Raw genomic sequence first — 7698 nt, 5'->3', positions numbered from 1 at the left:
CCATAACTATTAGTGGCACCTAAGGCCAGAGAAACCTCAAGAAAGAGGAAAGGGAAGGCAATTGCTTCCACCTCTGAGTCATGGGAGATGGAGAGATTCATCTCAAAGGTCCATCAAGACCACTTCTATGAAGTTGTGGCCAAGAAAAAGGTGATCCCTGAGGTCCCTTTTAAGCTGAAAAAGGGCGAATATCCGGAGATCCGACAAGAGATTAGAAGAAAAGGATGGGAGGTACTCTCTAATCCTATTCAACAAGTCAGAATCTTAATGGTTCAAGAGTTCTATGCAAACGCATGGATCACTAGGAACCATGATCAAAGTATGAACCCAAACCCAAAGAATTGGCTTAGAATGGTTCGGGGGAAATACTTAGATTTCAATCCGGAAAATGTAAGGTTGGCGTTCAACTTGCCAATGATGCAAGAAAATGCACGCCCCTACACTAGAAAGGTCAACTTTGATCAAAGGTTGGACCAAGTCCTCATGGACATATGTGTGGAAGGAGCTCAATGGAAAGTTGACTTAAGAGGCAAGCCGATTCAATTGAGAAGACCGGACCTTAAGCCTGTGGCTAGAGGATGGTTGGAGTTCATCCAACACTCTATCATTCCTACTAGCAACAGATCCGAAATAACTATGGATCGAGCCATCAAGATCCATAGTATCATGATTGGGGAGGAAGTGGAAGTTCATGAGATTATACCTCAAGAACTCTACAAGGTGGCTGACAAGTCCTGCACTTTGGCAAGGTTAGCCTTTCCTCACCTCATTTGTCACCTCTGCAATTCAGCTGGAATTGGCATAGAGGAAGACATCCTCATTGATGAGGATAAGCCCATCACTAAGAAAAGGATGGAGTAAATAAGAGAGCCCACTCATGGACCTCAACAAGAGCCTCACTGAGATGCCTCAAGGGATGTACTTTCCTCATCATGAAATCCCTGAGATGCCTCAAGGGATGTACTTTCCTCCACAAAACTATTGGGAGCAAATCAACACCTCTTTAGGAGAATTAAGTTCCAACATGGGACAACTAAGGATGGAGCACCAAGAGCACTCCATCATTATCCATGAGATTAGAGAAGATCAAAGAGCTATGAGGGAGGAGCAACAAAGGCAAGGAAAAGACATAGAGGAGTTCAAGAATACCATTGGTTCTTCAAGAGGAAGAAGACGCCACCCTCACTAAGGTGGACCCATTCCTTAATCTCCTTGTCTAGTTAATTTTTTTGTTTTCGTTCTCTATGCTTTATTTTTATTTATTTTTGTGTCTTATTACATGATCATTAGTGTCTAGTGTCTATGCCTTAAAGCTATGAATGTCCTATGAATCCATCACTTTTCTTAAATGAAAAATGTTCTAAAAACATAAAAACAAGAAGTACATGATTTCGAATTCATCCTTGAGCTTAGTTTAATTATTTTGATGTGGTGGCAATACTTTCTGCTTTCTGAATGAATGCTTGAACAGTGCATATATCTTTTGAATTTGTTGTTTATGAATGTTAAAATTGTTGGCTCTTGAAAGAATAATGAAAAAGGAGAAATGTTATTGATAATCTGAAAAATCATAAAATTGATTCTTGAAGCAAGAAAAAGCAGTGAAGAACAAAGCTTGCGAAAAAAAAATGGCGTAAAAAAAAGAGAGAAAAAAAAGAAAAAGCAAGCAGAAAAAGCCAATAACCCTTTAAACCAAAAGGCAAGGGTAAAAAGGATCCAAGGCTTTGAGCATCAGTGGATAGGAGGGCCCAAAGGAATAAAACCATGGCCTAAGTGGCTAAACCAAGCTGTCCCTAACTATGTGCTTGTGGTGTGAAGGTGTCAAGTGAAAAGCTTGAGACTGAGCGGTTAAAGTCGAGGTCCAAAGCAAAAAAAAAGTGTGCTTAAGAACCCTGGATACCTCTAGTTGGGGATTTAGCAAAGCTGAGTCCCAATCTGAAGAGGTTCACCCAGTTTTGTGTCTGTGGCATTTATGTATCCGGTGGTAATACTTGAAAACAAAGTGCTTAGGGCCACGACCAAGACTCATAAAGTAGCCGTGTTCAAGAATCAACATACTGAACTAGGAGAATCAATAACACTATTTGAATTCTAAGTTCTTATAGATGCCAATCATTCTGAACTTCAAAGGATAAAGTGAGATGCCAAAACTGTTTAGAGGCAAAAAGCTACTAGCCCCGCTCATCTAAATTGGAGCTAAGTTTCATTGATATTTTAGAATTTATAGTATATTCTCTTCTTTTTATCCTATTTGATTTTCAGTTGCTTGGGGACAAGCAACAATTTAAGTTTGGTGTTGTGATGAGCGGATAATTTATACGCTTTTTGGCATTGTTTTTACATAGTTTTTAGAATGATTTAGTTAGTTTTTAGTATATTTTTATTATTTTTTAAATAAAAAGCACATTTCTGGACTTTACTATGAGTTTGTGTGTTTTTCTATGATTTCAGGTATTTTCTGGCTGAAATTGAGGGACTTGAGCAAAAATCTGATTCAGAGGCTAAAAAAGGACTGCATATGCTGTTGGATTCTGACCTCCCTGCACTTAAAATAGATTTTCGGGAGCTATAGAAACCCAATTGACGCGCTCTCAAATGCGTTGGAAAGTAGACATCCAGGGCTTTCTAGCAATATATAAATGTCCATACTTTGCCCGAGTTTTGATGACGCAAACCGGCATTTAAACGCCAACTTTCTGCCATATTCTGGAGTTAAATGCCAGAAACAGGTTGCAAATCAGAGTTAAACGCCAGAAATAGGCTACAACCTGGCGTTTAACTCCAAAAGAGTCTCTACACATGAAAGCTCAATGCTCAGCCCAAGCACACACCAAGTGGGCCCCGGAAGTGGATTTCTGCATCATTTACTCATTTCTGTAAACCCTAGTTACTAGTTTAGTATAAAAACTACTTTTAGTGATTTATTTTACATCTCTGGAACATATTATGTAACTTTTACGTTCTGAGACCTCCCTGGGAGGCTGGCCACTCGGCCATGTCTACCCTATTTTCACTTATGTATTTTCAACGGTGGAGTTTTTGCACCCCATAGATTAAGGTGTGGAGCTCTGCTGTTCCTCATGAATTAATACAAAGTACTATTATTTTTCTATTCAATTCAAGCTTATTCTTATTCCAAGATATTCACTCGCACTTCAACCTGTTGAATATGATGATCCATGACTCTCATCATCATTCTCACCTATGAACGCGTGCTTGACAACCACTTCCGTTCTATCTGCAATAGCTTGAGTGTGTCTTAGCCTCTTGGTTCATGATCAGAGTCTTCGTGGTATAGGCTAGAATTATTGGCGGCCATTCCTGAGATCCGGAAATTCTAAACCTTGTCTGTAGTATTTTGAGTAGGATCTGGGAAGGGATGACTGTGACGAGCTTCAAACTCGCGAGTGTTGGGCGTAGTGACAGACGCAAAAGGATTAATGGATCCTATTCCAACATGATCGAGAACCGACAGATGATTAGCCGTGCGGTGACAGCGCATTTGGACCATTTTCACTGAGAGGACGGACAGTAGCCATTGACAACGGTGATCCCCCAACATAAAGCTTGCCATGGAAAGGAGTATGAATGATTGGATGAAGGCAGTAGGAAAGCAGAGATTCAGAAGGAACAAAGCATCTCCATACGCTTATCTGAAATTCTCACCAATGAATTGCATAAGTATCTCTATCTTATTTTATATTTTATTTATATTTTAATTATCAAAATCCCATAACCATTTGAATATGCCTGACTGTGATTTACAAGGATGACCATAGCTTGCTTCGAGCCGACAATCTCAAGCAAGCTGACAATCTCCGTAGGATGACCCATAACTCACATAAGGTTTATTACTTGGACGACCCAATGCACTTGCTAGTTAGTTGTGAAGAAGAATTGAGATTATGATAATGCGTACCAAGTTTTTGGCACCATTGAGATCACAATTTCGTACACCAATAAACCATTATTTTATGGTTTATCTTGTGCTCAATTGAGTGGTTTTTATCATGTCCTTGCACACTTATTCATATGATTTGCATGATTTTTCTATTCCTTACTAATTTTGTTTTATGGTTTAAAACTTGCTTCCTAAGCCTTTAAATTATCAATTTTTAATTCCTCTTTGTACCATTCGATGCCGTGATCTGTGTGTTAAGTGTTTTTAGGCTTTATAGGGCAGGAATGGCTTAGAGGATGGAAAGGAAGCTTGCAAAAATGGAAGGAATACAAGAAACTAAGGAGCTGACCAGCGAGGAACAACGCGTGCGCATACCTGACACGTACGTGTGAAACGCGAAGATGACCATCGACTAGAGCCACGTGCAGAAACACAGACTAGAGCCAGGGAACAAGCAGAGACTCAACACACATTCTCATTCGCATAGTTTTAGTTTTTAGTTTTTCTTAGAGAGAATTCTACTACATTGATGTTGGAGGATTATCGTCGAAATAGAATTTCTCAATGAAATCCGCGTTGGTAGTATAGCTTCTACCCAACAACAATCCTCGAGTATCAAATTTAGAAGGGTTTTGGTTGTCACAAGTTCAACCCCAATAGAAATAACTAAAGTATTCAAACCTCGGGTCGACTCACAAGGAATGGGCAAACATATGCTTCAATATTGGTTAGAATTCCGGGGTTGCAAGTCATGAGCAAGAAAATAAAAGGGGAATCTTAACAAGCAAGCAATCTTAAAATGCAAGAAATTAATTCAAATAACTAAGCAAGACATGAGCAATTCCAAACTAACAAAGTAACATCCAATATGATTCTATTCTAAACTTAACAAGTAACTATAACTAAGACAAGTAATCAAGAATTTTGGGTTTTCAAATATGAATAATAAAAGCAACTCTTGGCTAGGCATGGGAATTGGGGTCACCATTCTTGTCTAATAACCATATATTGACAATTATGAGGAACCAAACTCATTAAGTCTACTTCTATACGTGAAGTACGTCAAATGGTTTGGTCAACATCAACCCAAAAGTTCTAACCTCACTACTAATTGACTTAATAGAAGGTTAGCGTCAAAGGCTATCAAATTGACCACTAAGGGCTCCTAAATCATCAAATCCATTAGACCCAATGACTCAAGTTTACCCAATTCGGTTAGCCTAGGCCAAGAGTAAAGAAAACTACTCCATAATCAAAGTAAACAATTCATCGAACACATGGTAAGCATTAATAAAAGACATGTTCAAATTGCAGTCAAATTGAAATTAACAAGTACCCACTAACAATTATCAACACACAATCATTCAAACAACACAATTAATCATAGAAATCATCAATGTAACAGCAATAAGTCAAGATTCACAACATTCATGAAATGGGTATGAAATGACAATTGACAAGAATTCATAAAACTATTACAAGATCTAAGCAAAATTATACTAAGGAATTCAAATTAAACTATCAAAACTAGTAATTAACAATATCCAATTTAGAATTCAACAAGGAAAGATCAAATTAAAACTAGATCTAGAGAGGAACAAGGAGTTCTCTCTTTAGAAGAACAAAGAACCAAAAACTAACTAAAATTGTGTCTTAGTGTAAAAATGATTGATCCCTCCTTTCCCCTAGAATCCTTGGGTCTTTTCCATGCAGAAACAGCTTAAATTTGGGCCTGATGAGCCTCAGAAATCGTCAGGCATGATTTCATTTATTGAGGTCACATGCAGCTTCCCGCGCGTGCGCGCCATGCGTGCGTGCGCCCCGATTGCTTTTGTTATCCATGCGTGCGCGCCAAGTGCGCATGTGCGTCGATAGGAATCCTCTGATCTACATGGATGCGTCCATCCTTGCGCGCCGCTTCCAGCCATCCTCATCCACGCGTGCGCGTGCGCGCCAATGCTGAATTTTCCAAAACTCAAATCTTCATGTTCCTTCCTCTTGTGTATGCTTTCTTCCTCTATTCTAGGCCATTCCTACCCTATAATTTCTGAAATCACTCAACAAACACATTACACCATCGAATGGCAATAGAAGAGGATTAAAATATGGCAATTTTAAGGCAAAATAAGCATGTTTTTCATCATGAAGAAATATTAGGAAGTGAACACAAAACCATGCATTTCTTATGAATAAGTGCGAGAAATATTGACAAAACCCCCCAAATTCTACACAATATATACCACAAAATTAGGGTTTATCAAATCTCCCCACACTTAAACCAAGCATGTCCTCATGCTTAGAATAAAAAGACCAAAGATCATGGTGAGAAAGGGTTTATGAAATGCAAACTACCTAAGTGAATGCATGCAACTAATGTAAAATCATTTACCTACTTGGTCAAGGGTAAATCTATCCTCCAAGAATACATGTGAGCATATAGGGTGAAAATAGTATATAGCTCAAAACTTACATGCTTGTGTTCTTAGCTCAATTACTATGTTCCAAAATACATTCTTAAAGCAAGTTTACTACAAAAAGTTTTTCAAAATTTTGTAGGGTACCCCAAAACACAGTTTCTTGGGGATGAAGTTATTGTTTTGACCAAGCAACTCTATAGAAACTAACTATCATGCAAGGTGTAATTACAAGCAAAACTAACTACACATGCAATGTACTAACAATGTACTAACTACTAAGCAAAAGATAAATCATGGGTATTGAAAGGAAGAGATTGTTACCCATGGAGATCGGTCGAACGACCTCCCCACACTTAGAATTTAGCACAGTCCTCCGTGCTACGAACAATGCACAAAGGGCGGTCGGAACCGGAACCGTCACTATCCTCTCCTTCAGAGCTCCCATCACTTGGGTTTGAGGTGGATGTGAATGTTTCGGGTTCCTCCATGCTAGGGGTAACACAACGCAGAAGCTTCTTGATGTAAGTGTATCGGCGTTGATTGCGCCGCTCATATCTATCAAGCTTCCGGTGTAGATCTTCTATCCTTTGAAGTGTGGATCTTTGCCATGGTGGTGATGATGAAGTGGAAGAAATAGTAGATGGGAGGGCTATGTCAAGGCTTGGGTTGTTCATAGGAAGATGTAAGTATTTTCCGCTTGGGATCGCATCTCCCTTGGCCGGAACTATAATCTTCCTGTCCTTGGCTTCCCAAGGAACACCCGCAGCAGTAACTAAATCAGATACCAATGCTGTAAATGGCAAATTACCCCGGGCATGGACTTGACTCACCGCTTGCTTGACAAGAAACGGAATGTTCATCCGCCTCTCCGTGAGAACACACCAAACAAGCAAGGCAAGATCTGCCGTGAAGGACGACTTGTGGGTGTTGGGTAGCACATAGTGGGATAAGATCTGGGCCCAAGCTCTAGCTTCTACAGTGAGGAAGCGAGTGTCAATGCTCTTGGGCCTCATCCGGAGTCGACCATGGATCCAAAATGCCTCTGGTTCAGCAATGACTCGGAGGATCGAGTCCCAATCAAATCCAAACTTCTCTCGCTGACGTAAGACTTCTTGGTAGCCATCCATGTCACTTGGTACCGGTAGGACATTAAGCACTTGCTGAATAGCCTCTTCTGAAACCGCAACTTGCTTCCGACGCATGTATACCGATTGAAGAGAGGAGAGATGGTAGTTAGTGTAGAATTCTTCCACCCAAGAGAGGTTGATCTCCCTTGGTTTTCTCAAAAGAAACTCCCATCCTTGCCGTTAAATGCGGGGTAGAATACAAGGAGCAACCTTGTCCGGCGGAGTAAGTAGATGCTCAGGATGATAGTTCCAT

Source organism: Arachis hypogaea, chromosome 13 (genome assembly GCF_003086295.3).
Source record: "Arachis hypogaea cultivar Tifrunner chromosome 13, arahy.Tifrunner.gnm2.J5K5, whole genome shotgun sequence".
NCBI classification, from domain to species: domain Eukaryota; kingdom Viridiplantae; phylum Streptophyta; class Magnoliopsida; order Fabales; family Fabaceae; genus Arachis; species Arachis hypogaea.
This window is presented reverse-complemented; position numbering follows the sequence as displayed.